Source organism: Globicephala melas, chromosome 5 (assembly GCF_963455315.2).
Source record: "Globicephala melas chromosome 5, mGloMel1.2, whole genome shotgun sequence".
In the NCBI taxonomy this organism is placed as follows: Eukaryota; Metazoa; Chordata; class Mammalia; order Artiodactyla; family Delphinidae; genus Globicephala; species Globicephala melas.
In genome coordinates this window covers 78,739,759-78,754,098 of record NC_083318.1, presented here as the reverse complement: position 1 = coordinate 78,754,098, position 14,340 = coordinate 78,739,759, and positions in this window count along the sequence as shown.

Genomic DNA, 14,340 nt, shown 5'->3' with positions numbered 1-14,340 from the left:
TCTTATAATGGGTATTATAAGTAAATGTTTATGACATATATAGATTACCCTCATCAGTTACCCTGAAGCTTTTTCAGTAAGACGTCTAAATAATATCAGGCACACTTGAGCACTTAGCAATAACAAATAAAGTCATCTAATACGCTATACTAGATATTGACTTTGCTCATTTTGTTCATTTAAATTCACTTCATGTTCTAATCTGTAACACATAATTACAATCAAAGTTGTAGATGTGGATCCAAAAATTGTTTGCTTGAAAATGTATAGAACATTTTTTCTTGGTTTTGCCTTCTGACTCTCAAACAAAGGAACAAATTTGTTAATGAGGAATGTTGCTTTTTGCCTTTTTAAGAGAAAATTTTAAACACATGTACAAAGGAAAAAAGAATACTAAAATAAGCCTATCTACCTTTTACAAAACTTCAAAAATTTCAAACTCATAAACAATATGCTTTTCCCTCTAAAACTAGCCCAAGCCCCTCTATATTATTGTGAAGCAAATTTCAAAAATTATAAAATGTTATCAATAAATTGGCTGCTATGTATTTATAAATGACAAGGACTCCACTTTTTAAACGTGATTCAAATGCTATTGTTGCCCACATCCCAAATCAGCAATAAAACAATATCTTAATATCACCAATATTCATATTACTCAAATTTTTCTATGAAAGTTTTACTTTTGTTCCATCTGTTAGAATTAGTTATGTCTCAAAGTCTATTTTAGTCCTTTGCCCTCCCTTCCTTTTTTTTCCCTTGCAATTTTTGTTGTTTTTGTTGAAAAACCAAATAACTTTTTTCTTATAAAGTTTCTCACGATTTGGATTTGCTACCCTATCTATGGTTTAATATACTTTTCTTTTGATGTATTTCTTAAAAATTAGCATTTAAATCAGAAGAATGAGTACTGAGCTTAAAATTTTGGGATATCTACTTCATAGAAGGTGCTATATATTTCCATCAGAAGATGTGAAAATGCTTTATTTTTGTGTGTGTGTTCTTAGAAGCCCTAGATGATCATTGCTTAGATTTATTAATTCATTATGTGGTACAAAATTCTTTCTTCATTTAGGAGTTGGGGTATTTCTATGAAGAGGAAGTTTCTCTCTTCAACTACTCTGCTACTCTTAGGTAAAGTTCCTATAGGAGAGGCAACAGAAATGGCTCATTCTTTCCAATCATTTGTCAGTTTTTCAAATAATAAATTGGTTTCCTTGTATGTTACAAAAATGATCAAGGAGTAACTTTGCTTGTGTTTAGCATCATTATAAGTTTAATATTTGATGCACTACAATCCATTGCATTTACAAAGCTAATTGGTGATCAAATGTCGCTTTGTTAGTCACTAGGAACTGATTCTATCTGGGTCCTCTTAAAGTGCTTCAGAAAAGATTGGAAGCATGAGGGTTTGGGAGAGTGAAAATTTGAAACTAAATAATTGTCACAAATATACTGCCTTAAAAACTCTTGGAATTTAAAGATAATGAAAAAATACCTTGAACTACTATTAAGATGAAGCCAGGATATAATGAAATGAATTTATGCTAACCCTAGATTTTTTTTCATAGCAATGCCATAAAAACCACAGAACCCTTAAGGAAAGAAAGTGATCCCCAAACTGTGTACATATTCAAACTATCATTCATTTAAAAGGTAATAGATAGTCATTTTTGACATGTAATAGTTGAGGTTTTAGTGTTCTTATGAGTTCTTGAAGAAATATCTAAAATTCAAACTTCAAGCAACTAATTCGTTAAGAGGAACACTATGGCAAAGCGAGTGGAGGTTACCCTAAATCAATTTATAGTATTGAGTAAGAATTTAAATAAGAGGATAAACTACTCACTATAAAGGATTTAGAGGAGAAGGAGAGTGAAAGTATGAGATAATACAAGTATGATGATTTCTGCAATTAAATTAGTAGAAATAAAGGTAATTTCCTTATAGTGTATATCAACTCTGTTGAAGAAAATTAAAGTAAAAGATAAGAGAGTCGCTATAACCAACTAAATTTATATTTTTGCAGAGGAAAGGAATAGAAAGGAAAGAGGAAATATACTAATTGCCCCTGTTCTCATGTGGGAGTTGATGGATACAGTCTAAATAAATAGAGGATTGAAAGGTAACATGTAAAATTAGGTTTTAGAAGTTAACTACTAGAACAACAAATAGTACAAACCCAACAAGCAACCAGAATAAATGTAAACATAACATAAACACAAGAAAATAAATTTCTGAAAATTTTTAAAGCTTTCAAAGGGGAACTTATAATAAGCCTATATAACACAGTAAAACAATGTCTATCAAAGAACGTATGTGGTCAGATCTCACCTATTTAAAGTTAGGTTTCATATTGTATCTCAAAGCAAAATGTAAATCATCTCTCATTACAAAACTCTCTTAAGGTACTTCAGAAAATATTGAAAACATAAAGATTGGGGAAAGTATAGCAGGCAAATGTAAAAGAGAAAACCAGGAAACAAAACAAAAAACATCATTATTCATTTTGTTGATTAGACAAAAATATTAAATACATTTTAAAATGGCACTTTAAAAAATATCAGAGGAAGAATTTGCAATGAGGTGAAATAGTCAAGGATATCTATGCAACACACTATAAAGCATTAGATTTCATGAAAAAACAAGACATTCGTGCAAAGAGAAAGAGAAACACATTATTAATATATTTAAATACACTGATCATGATCCTTGATAAAGAGGTTAAAAAGAATAAAATCTAAAGGACATACATAATAGCGTTGACATTATTAAAATACAGTGATATATGAATCTTGAGAAAAGAAATATACCATTATATTGGATCATAAATATTGACAAAACCCTCAATAAATAACAAAAATTAGAAATTATGCATAGAGCATTCTTTGACAATGCAGGAAAATTGATGGTTAAAATTACTAGTTGTAGAGGTATGTTGTCTATCTCTTTGTATTGATTCAGTATCCTGGGTTCAAGAGATTTTCTTAGCTCTCCTTCAGGGAAAAAAGATTTTTACTTTTACCCTTCACCCAGAAGCAATGGATAATTTTGCCCTGTTCCTTGGGGCAGACTATCCAGTTTTTTCTTATCTTTGGGATGGGCATGATATTCTTGAAATTTCCATATCCTAAGCAGAAGCAAATCTATAAACAAGTTTGTCTGGCTTTGTTTTGGAGAAATGAGTGACAAAAACAGTATTGAAAACAGAGAATGAGTAGTGTTGTAATGAATTTTATTGGTTAGTACAATTTTCTTAGTATGAAATTTCTTCATTTATTATTCATTCATTGTGTAGTCATTCTACAGGGTCAGAGTCGACTCCACCACCAAAAATATTGCTTGAGTGTCAAGACTGATGATACCACATGTATACAAAGAGAGTGTGGAAAAGCTTATTACTCACAAAACGAGGGTTTCTGGAGAAAGTAGAGCAGACTTCCAAGCGGGTTTGAAAATAGTTTGAGAGAAGAGAGGGAAGACTGGCTTGGGTTTCATTTCATTTGGGAGGTGGGGCTAGTGAGGGTCCCATACACGGGCTTGGGTTTGTAGGTTTGCTGACACCAAAGGAAGGATTTGTGGTCTTTTGTATCAGCTTGCCCAGAAGTGGAGCAAGGGGCTCTGAATAACTAGTCTAGTCTTCTTTGTATTAGCATTTATTTTAACTTTTCTTCACTTAAGCCAAAGGTTATTAAGTAAATGACACCACAGGAACTGAAGGCTCTTTATAAATACCTCCAGAAACTCCTATGAGAGCTGGTAACTCACCATTATAATACCTTTCTGTCCATAAGAGCACTTGAACATTGTTCACAAGCATCTTATGGACACTGGAACTGTTCCAAATAGAGCTGTAAAATGTACCATGTGATTTTAGAATATTACCAGGATACCTGAAGTTTATGAAGGAGTCTATGTACTCAACCACTTAAGAGTATTATCATAAGTTCCCATGGGACATCTACATCCTAGTGTAATTCTACTTCCTAGTTTTCTGACTTAAGATGACTCCTGCCATTCTGAAGTGAGTTTAATTGTTAGATATTTGAATATAGGAATATTACAGAGACATCAGTGGTAACATGCCAGTCCATCATCTGATTTAAATATACCTCCTACTTATTCTACTTTTTAGGTTTTACCATTCTTTTATCACCATATAAATACATATAAACCAAAAGCTTGAATTAATTAATTCACTAATTGTCATACAGAGATATAACATAAGCTTGCTTTTTAATATTGCTTATAAATCAACATTGCTTATTTATAATTCCTTTGTTAATAGAGCACAGAAGAGTTGAATAAGTATTTAACTTAAAACCTTACAATAACTTGAGTATGCTTACACAAATATAGCAACTACAGAATTTACTTGAAGATTAATTTAATCTGTTTCCTAGACAGGGAGTTGTATTGGAACCTCAAACAATCAGCTGGGTAAAATGAATGGTATTGATTTAATCTCCCGTAGAGACACATATGAAAGCTGTCATGATTCATTATAATATTGCCCTCACATTTAAAAATAAGTAAAGTATTTTTTCTTCCTTATATTGTTTATGGATCATAAGCATCATAACTTTGCATCTTTTCCAACTTCAGTATCATTTAGTCTTTCTTGTGTAAGTATACTCAACTCTATTACTATTTGGAATTGTATTTATCAGAAAGTCCATGGAACTAATTAGTTTGAGAAAACTTACATTGGATATCATGTAAAAACATATGTTTAGGATTGCATAAAAACTATGCAAAATGTATAGAGAGGTAGTGTTTATCTTTTTAAATATACAAGGCAGGTTGTAGGCTACCTAGTAAATGATAACAGCTCCCTCACTGTATTCTCAATCTACAAGAAAAATATAAATTTTTCTGTTCGTTATCTTATGGTCCTGATAGATGTCATATTCCAGAATGTTTGTTACCATGTTGTTAATGTAAGTTTAAGAGTTTTTTATTTTTGAATGTCCTTCTATTATAACTATTTCAATACTATCCAATTATGAATAGCTCTCACCATTCATTTTGTCTCTCATTTTTGGACTACTGCTGACTGTTGCTTGAGAATACCATGAAACTTTATGTTTACCAAAATAATTTTACACTTACTGAAATGAGCCATTTCCCCATCTTTCTGAAAGATGCTAGGCATTTTTTCCCAGTTTGTTTATATTTATTTAACACTTGGTCACATTTCCTCTAGCATACATTTCTTCCTTTTTATTTTTTCCTGTTAAATTTTTTCCTGTTGAATCCCTAGGTTTTTTTACCTTTCACTTGCTAAAGATGTTGGTTAAATTCTATATAACCTTGATCCACTATGTTTGTGTGTGTGTGTGTGTGTGTGTGTTCTGATCATTTTTTATTCGTCATGTTGGTATAGGAGGAATTCCCCACCCTACGTGGTAGAAGATGTCCAAACACACAACACCCTCCACTGGACAAATGGGATTGATCACAGTTTATTGGTGACATATATCTATAGCCCAGGGGGAGGAGAACATTGAACAGAACACACGGCCACAATGGGGTTGCACTCAGGATCAGAGTGAACCAGCGGGGGCTCTGGGAGGCAGGCTTTGTAGTAACAAGGTGGTGGGGTATCCCCTAATTTCTGTAAAGGGGATGTGATTGTCTTGTTGGAATAACAAGGAGGTAAAGTCCATCAGAGTGAGGACTGGGTGAGGTGCAGCTATTCATGTGATAGGGGAGCTAGCCTGGTGGGGAGCCCATCCCACTGAATGGGGGATACATCTGGAAAGAATATGGGAACCCATGAGTAGGCCTTGGGGGCTCGTTGAAGCTCAAGGATTTCAAGGCAACACTTGAAATTTTGGGCCTAATACTACAGTATGTATGTATCTTCAACTATCCCTTCTTTTAATTTGTGCACAGACTAAAAAGGTGTTTCTTTGTTTTAAAATCCAAGCTCTTTAAAGCTCCTCCTTTTTTATCCCTTGCCAAATCCCCTGGAACCACTTTTCAACAATTAGCTCTCTTGCATCATTAGTATCTCCAAGATCACAAATACAGCCACACGTCTCCTCCTACTTTTATGATCACTTTGAGAACAGAGAAAAATAGCATGGGATTTAAATTCTAAGACAAACTTTCATGAAACAACTCCACAAATTATTTGGTACATGACCTCATCTTTCATTATTCCTATTTACCTTGGCTATCCCTAGATGAATTCATAGGGTAAACTGAGATACCACAATGACAACAATAAAAAAAAAATTGATTTAAAACATAAAGAATTTCTTCTCCCTGAAGAAAATGTCAGATATGATCTGATGGGAGATCTCCATTCAGTGATTTAGATGGCTGAGGCTTTCTTTGTTTTGTACTGCCCAGTCTCAACATACCTTGTATAAGCAATAAGCAAGAAGAATGGAAAAGATCACATTTTGTAACCTGTCCCTGCCAGACAGTGACACATTTGCACTCTGTCTGTTTGCCCCAAATTAGAAACCTGATTCCAGCTGAACAAAAATGAAGGTTATGACATGGAGGAGCACATGGAATATTTGCTGAACAGTAACATTGCATCTACTGTTTTCTACTGCAAATGCAACTCCAGAGATTATTACATCCCTTTATGTGTTGGACTTTTATTTGATTTTTATAAAATCATATTTTCTATAATTTAAAATAAAACATCACATTGTATGAGATTTTTGAGAGTTTTCCTGAACGACTACACTGCACTATTATAACTAAGAGAATAACAGCAGAAGCTACTCTATCTGGGAAAGACATCTCAGAAAGAAAGTTTAACATCATATTATCAATGATAATGAAAAACAAATGTTTTCCAGGAGAAAGAATGAATGATTATCATGATGATGGTTGATTGTTTTCCCTGACCCACAAATCATGTGTTGGCTCACTTTATTAAATATGATCAATTTGATTGTGGATATTGTAGAGAAATCTAGAACCATTTTTCTTCACACAAAGTTCTTGATTGTCCGGAAATTCCAAGGAAAACCTTTTATTACAGTGCTAGAACAGCAAGACCACATTCATATAATGGGACTGATTTTATAAGGTAAAAGATCACTACATTTCTTGCTTCTTGCTGAGAAAGCTTTGTTCCTCAAACCGATTTCAGAGTTATTCATTCATCAATTTTCTTTAATTTACCACTGAGTCAAACATTGTGGGCTTAAAATATAGATATTTGAAGCTGTTCCCTTTTCATTAGTTGGGCAGAGGTAGAACCTCAGGAGGCACAAAAAGTTCATCCAAAATCTTATACTTAAATACACTTCATCATCATACAACATCTACAAACATTGTACTAAAATAACCTAAAATAAACAAAGGCCTCTTGTCATTTGCTCAGTTGCACATGGTTTTTGTAAGTGTACCAGTGCAATTAAATATCCCAAATCATCAGCGTTCTGGCACACCATTGAATAAGTAAAATGTAACTCTTAGTGAATTTATTCTTTTCTTTTGATGAAACTAGAAATTTTTCTAAATATAAATCGTGTTGCTGGATCAATTACTACATATTATTTCACTCAATTGTGATGTTCACTCTTTTCCAGGTTAATTGATTTATTCATTTTAATTAGTCACAACAATGCAAATTTGTTATTTCCCAAACTTCTTACAATAATATATACACGATTTTGTACAAAAATGCATTTTTCTTGCCTTAAAAGTGACAATTTAAATGGGTGCCATAATTGGCTAAGTAATAGTGGATGTTTATTCTTAATCACAAAACTAATGAGTTTTTGGTTGTCTTCTTTCCTTGAAAGTTTATAGCCAATTAATTTGGCCATGATATGGTTTAAAAATATTTATTAGAACCAGTAACAATAGTTTTAACACTATTCAGTTTGACTTTTTCTCATGGCATAACATATTTGTCCGATCATTCAACATGTACTGAATTAGTTGTGTCAGTTTTATTGTATGCTCTAGAAGTCTACCAGGTGCCTCTAGTTAAAATTAAATAGAGACTTGTTGAATATGTGATTCACTTGACTTACTTAATAAACATTTAAACATATACAATTTCTTTTTTCTTTTTTTTTTTTTTTTTTGTGATACGCGGGCCTCTCACTGTTGTGGCCTCTCCCGTTGCGGAGCACAGGCTCCGGACGCGCAGGCTCAGCGGCCATGGCTCACGGGCCCAGCTGCTCCGTGGCATGTGGGATCTTCCCGGACCGCGGCACAAATCGTGTCCCCTGCATTGGCAGGTGGACTCTCAACCACTGCGCCACCAGGGAAGCCCCAGCATATACAATTTCTGAGATCATTTTGTTAGAACCTGAAAATTTCAGATATGTATGGCATATGTTCAGTATCCTCAAAAATTTTACCATTTAGTGTGAAACATACTTGTAAACAACTAATTGCAATAGAGTGTGATATATCCTAAAATAGCCTTCAGGACAAGATTTTATGATAGTTCAAAGAGGGAATGTAGAATCTGTTCACCAAGAGGTCACACTTGAATTTTGTTTTGAAGGATACAGAGTAGGATTGAAAGAATTAATATTGTTAAAATGGCCATACTACCCAAAGCAATCTACAGATTTAATGCAAACTCTATCAAAATACCCATGACATTTTTCACAGAACTAGAACAAATAATTCTAAACGTCATATAGAACAGCAGAAAAACCAAAATTGCTGAAACAATCTGGAGAAAAAAAGAACAAAGCTGGAGGTATCACCCTCTCAGACATCAAACTATACTGCAAATCTACAGTTATAAAAAAGCATGGTACTGGCGCAAAAACAGACAGGTCAATCAATGGAAAAGAATAGAGAGCCCAGAAATAAACCCACACACTTATGATCAATTAATCTATGACAAAGGAGGCAAAAATGTACAATGGATAAAAGATAGTCTCTTCAAAAAGTGATGTTGGGAAAACTGAACAGCTGCATGTAAAAGAATAAAATTTGAACATTTTATCACACCATATACAAAAATAAACTCAAAATGGATTAAGACCTAAATCTGAAACCAGAAACCATAAAACTCCCAGAAGAAAGCAGACGGAGAATGATGTTTGATATAAATTGCAGCAAAATTCTTTTGAATATGTCTCCTAAGGTAAAGTGAACAAAAACAAAACTAAACAAAGAGGACCTAATTAAACTTAAAAGCTTTTGCCCTGCAAAGGAAGCCATTGTCAAAATGAAAAGGCAGCCTACTGAATGGGAGAAAATATTTACAAATGATATGACTGATAAGGGGTTAATATCCAAAATATATAAATAGCTCATACAGCTCAATATCAAAAGAACAAACAACCCAGTTTAAAAAATGGGCAGAAGACTAGAATAGACATTTTTCCAAAGAAGACATATAGATGGCCAACAGGCACGTGAAAAGATGCTCAACATTGCTAATCATCAGGGAAATGGAAAGCAAAACTACAAAACCTCACACCTGTCAGAATGGCTATCATCAAAAAGGCCACACATAACAAATATGGTGAGGATGTGAAGTTACAGAAACCCCAGTACACTGTTGGTGGGAATGTAAATTGGTGCAGCCACTATGGAAAACAGTATAGAGCTTCCTTAAAAAATGAAAAAAATGATTAGAATAATCATATGATTCATCACTTCCACTCCTGGGTATATATTTGGAAAAACAAAAACACTATTTTGAAAAGATACATGCACCCCAATGTTCACAGCGGCACTATTTACAATAGCCAGCATATGGAAGCAACCCAAATGTCCACCAACAGATGAATGGACACATAAAAATATATAATGGGATATTGCTCAGCCATAAAAAGAATGAATTTTTGCCATTTGCAACAATGTGGTTGGACCTAGACATTATTATGCTTACTAAAATAAGTCAGGCAGAGAAAGAAAACTACTGTATATATCACTTACCTGTGGAATCTAAAAAATAAAACAAATGAATGTATATAGAAAAATAGAAACAGAAGCACAGATATAGAAAACAAACTTGTGGTTACCAGTGAGGAGAAGGTAGAGGGAAAGGAGGAAAGTAGGGGTATGGTATCAAGAGATATAAACTACGATGTATAAATAGATAAGCAAAAAGAATATATTGCATAGCACAGGGAAATATAGGCATTATTTTATAATAACTTTTAAAGGAGTATAATCTGTAAAAATATTGAATCACAAACTGATATACACCTGAATATTGTAACTCAACTATACTTCAATAAAAAATAAAATAGAATAAAATAAAATAAAACTATCCTCAAAAGAATTTTTAAAGTGTTTTTTAAGACTGTTATAGACAAAAAAGATACAGAGTAGTAGTTGATCATGCTAACCAGGTGAAAAGGTGAGGGAAGGAACATATGGGAGTACCACAAGGAACATAAAATGTACTACCGCGCAAAGTGCAGGATTCACACAGAGAGAACCTACTGGGCTCTGTCATTGTTAGCTCATTGTTATTGTCTCAGAAACACATGAATTTTTGTTCACATTTTAGAACTAAAGTAACTGAACTTCAGAGATATTAAGTAACCTTCCTGAGATTGCATGTGTTGTAATGGCGTGTGCTGGTTGAGTACCCACAGCCCTCACTGTCTGACTACAAAATTCCTGCTCTTTCCACCCATGCTTCCTTCTGGAAATAACTCATTTTTGTTCCAATCCACAAAGCATTTACATGTTTGTTGTTTCATTTAATGCTCGGAGAACCTTTTAACAGACAGTCATTCATATTTCCTCTTCTTCTGGTGCTGCTTCTCCTTCTGAGAAAATGCCGCCAAATGCTCATCAGACCAATGACTGTTATATACTCAAGGGGCCTTTATAAGATGATATGAACTTTCGTCTGTTCATAGTGTACACTTCCAATTTTAGGCCACATCACTCCTGCCATCTTAGGCTACAACTTAAAATGGAAGTCCTTTGTTTAGCATCCTCTTATGAGCTATGCATTTGCGCTTACCTATGCTTTCCTTGCACTACTTCTCTAGTTCTCATTCTGTTGCACTGTGCCACCTGGAACCTTCAATTCGCTGTGAATTTGTGAAATTAGCTCTCTGAATAAATCCCTTTCCTTTACCTTCACAGTACCATTCTTTTACACTTGTAATACATGTAACTCCCCTCCAGAGTATTACTTTTCCTACAGCTCTGGAAAGGCTAATTATTTTCCTAGAAAACCCAAAAGAATGGGCTAGGAGCTAATGCAACATTTTATTTTATTTTATCTTAGCTTACATTTCTACTGCAAAGCTTTATACAAAGCATGCTACCTTTTTAACATTCAGATTATCTGACATTCTTTCCTAGTTTATATTATCTATATATTTTGTTACTTAGCACATTGAGTAGTTTGATACAGTGTTTGTGATCATTATTCTCCATCACCTACCCTCCATTCAAGAATTCTCTTTCATTTCTAACCTACTTAACCTGTATCTCCAAAAATTGTCTATTTAAATCAGCCATTCACTGGATGATTTTCCATATTCAATCTCATAAATATTTTATGAGAAAGATACTTTTAACAGAGATATAAGACTTGATACCATTCATAATGCAGTTTAAAGAGAACCAAGGAGGGAAAAAAATAAATGTTTATATTTGGCATTGTATGTACTACATTGGCTAGGAATACACCTTCTGTTTCAGGTAAATTTGTGTAAAATTTTAGTTTTTATTCTCTCAAACCAGCTGAAAATAAAAGGTAATATATAAAGACAATAAATCTTATAATCTTAATTTTCTTGGATCTGTTTGCCTATACAGTTCCTCTGTAATAATTCCTGATTTACTGTTTTCTGATGACTTGCCTTTTTATCTACTATAAATTAACTCCCATATCACTATGTTTATATTGTATCTGGTTAGTTCTTTACATCAAAAATATTTTAAGTAAATTAATAAATGCATGTAATATTTTAATTAAAATGTTCTTGAACTCAATTATTTTAATTTCACTAATCTCCAAGCCAAAAATTCTCTCTTTCAAGAAAGTAAACAATCCTACTCTGTTCTTAAAAGACAGTAGTCTTGTGTAACTTAGAAGTCTTATATTCTGTCATTAATTTTATACATTATACTACAGGACATTAATTGGTATATTATGAAGTATTATCATAAATAATTAAAACTAATAAGAATAAGTGAGTAGTCATTAGAGAAATGCAAATCAAAACTACGATGAGATATCACCTCACACCAGTCAGAATGGCCATCATCAAAAAATCTACAAACAGTAAATGCTGGAGAGGGTGTGGAGAAAAGGGAACCCTCTTGTACTGTTGGTGGGAATGTAAATTGATATAGCCACTATGGAGAACAGTATGGAGGTTCCTTAAAAAAATAAAAATAGAACTACCATATGACCCAGCAATCCCACTACTGAGCATATCCCCTGAAAAAACCATAATTCTAAAAGGGTCATGTACCACAATGTTCATTGCAGCTCTATTTATAATAGCCAGGACATGGAAGCAACCTAAGTGTCCATTGACAGATGAATGGATAAAGAAGATGTGGCACATAAATACAATGGAATATTACTCAGCCATAAAAGGAAATGAAATTGAGTTATTTGTAGTGAGGTGGATGGACCTAGAGTCTGACATACAGAGTGAAGTTAGTCAGAAAGAGAAAAACAAATACTGTATGCTAACACTTATTTATGGAATCTAAAAAAAAAAAAAAAAAAAGTGGTTTTGAAGAACCTAGGGGCAGGGCAAGAATAAAGATGCAGACCTAGCAGAGAATGGACTTGAGGACACGGGGAAGGGAAAGGGTAAGTTGGGACAAAGTGAGAGAGTGGCATGGACGTATATACGCTACTAAATGTAAGATTGATAGTTAATGGTAAGAAGCCGCATAGCACAGGAAGATTAGCTCGGTGCTTTGTGACCACCTAGAGGGGTGGGGTAGGGAGGATGGGAGGGAGATGCAAGAGGGAGGAGATATGGGGATATATGTATATGTATAGCTGATTCACTTTGTTATAAAGCAGAAACTAACACATCATCATAAAGCAATTATATTCCAATAAAGATGTTAATAAAAATAAATAAAACAATAAATAGCATGGGGGAAAAAGAATAACTGAGCAAAATCTATTTTGTAATGGTGTTTCCTTCCTTCATTTTATTGCTTTTATCTTATTCTGAGAATTCAGTATTTTTCCATGGGCCTCCCAGGCATTAAAGAAAACTATTCAGATTCCATTGAATACTTAATTGTCTGATTTCAGCTCCCATTTTCTTTCTATCTAAATATGTAATTTGTCTGCTGTTCAGTTTTCTGACTCCTTTAATGGGCCAGATATGGAAATTTCTGAAGTTCTCCCACTGTTTATGGGAGTTTGGGGGCAATATATAAATGACAGAACATGTACTAAAAATGTGCTTTTAACAGAGTCTGGCAGATAGTGAGTTCTCAGCAAACATTTCTATTATACATATCATTATTTCATTGAAAATAGTGATTCAGAAAGGAAAACAGCTCCTTCAAGGATGAAGCTGGAAGTTGACAGAGATGAGTCAAATTCAGCTCAGATTCTTCCAAGTTCAGTTACTTTAAACTAATTCACATATAGTCACATTCAAGAGTGAATATAAATGGGCTCCAAACTTATATCAGCCCGGACTTCTGTTTTTATCTATTATATATGGTTTATCCACAAACTATGCAAATGGTAGTCTAGAAATAATTTGATTAATTTTGTCAATGTCAATCTAGATCACTCAAATCCTATATGCATGATTCTTCCCTAAATAGTCCAACTGACACCATAGCTGTACTTGGTATAATTAATGTTAATATTTTGAGGAAACTTAAAAATATTTTAACCTCTAGAATTATTACATGCAAAAACAGGTGATCATATTTCCAATAATCAGTTTAATTTTTTTGTTCAAATAGAGTATTGAAAATGGTTGTTATAGGTAGATATAGTGGTGTATTGAAACAATTCTTGTCTATTTTCCCATTTCATCCAAATAAAGAAAATTCCTTCCAGTGAACTCTACCAGATGCTCCGTCTCAAAAATGCAGTAGATTTGTTACATATGCAATAGTTACATAACCTAGAACCCCACTGTAGAAATCTGAATCACTTTTTAAGTAAAGTACACTTATATCAGGTATGGATTATCTAGCAAATGTACAGTTTTAATGTAAATATAATTTTAAAAAATTGAAAAATAGTGCCAAGCACATTTTGATTCAATTATTTAGGTGTTATACAACATGCATTGACACATTTCTATGGATGTGAAAACCTTATAAATGGAGGTTCAGATTGGTTTCTGGCACAGCAGTCACATAAGTTTTATTCTGATTTTTTCTGTGAAGTGCAACCTCACTTTCACTTCTCAGGAA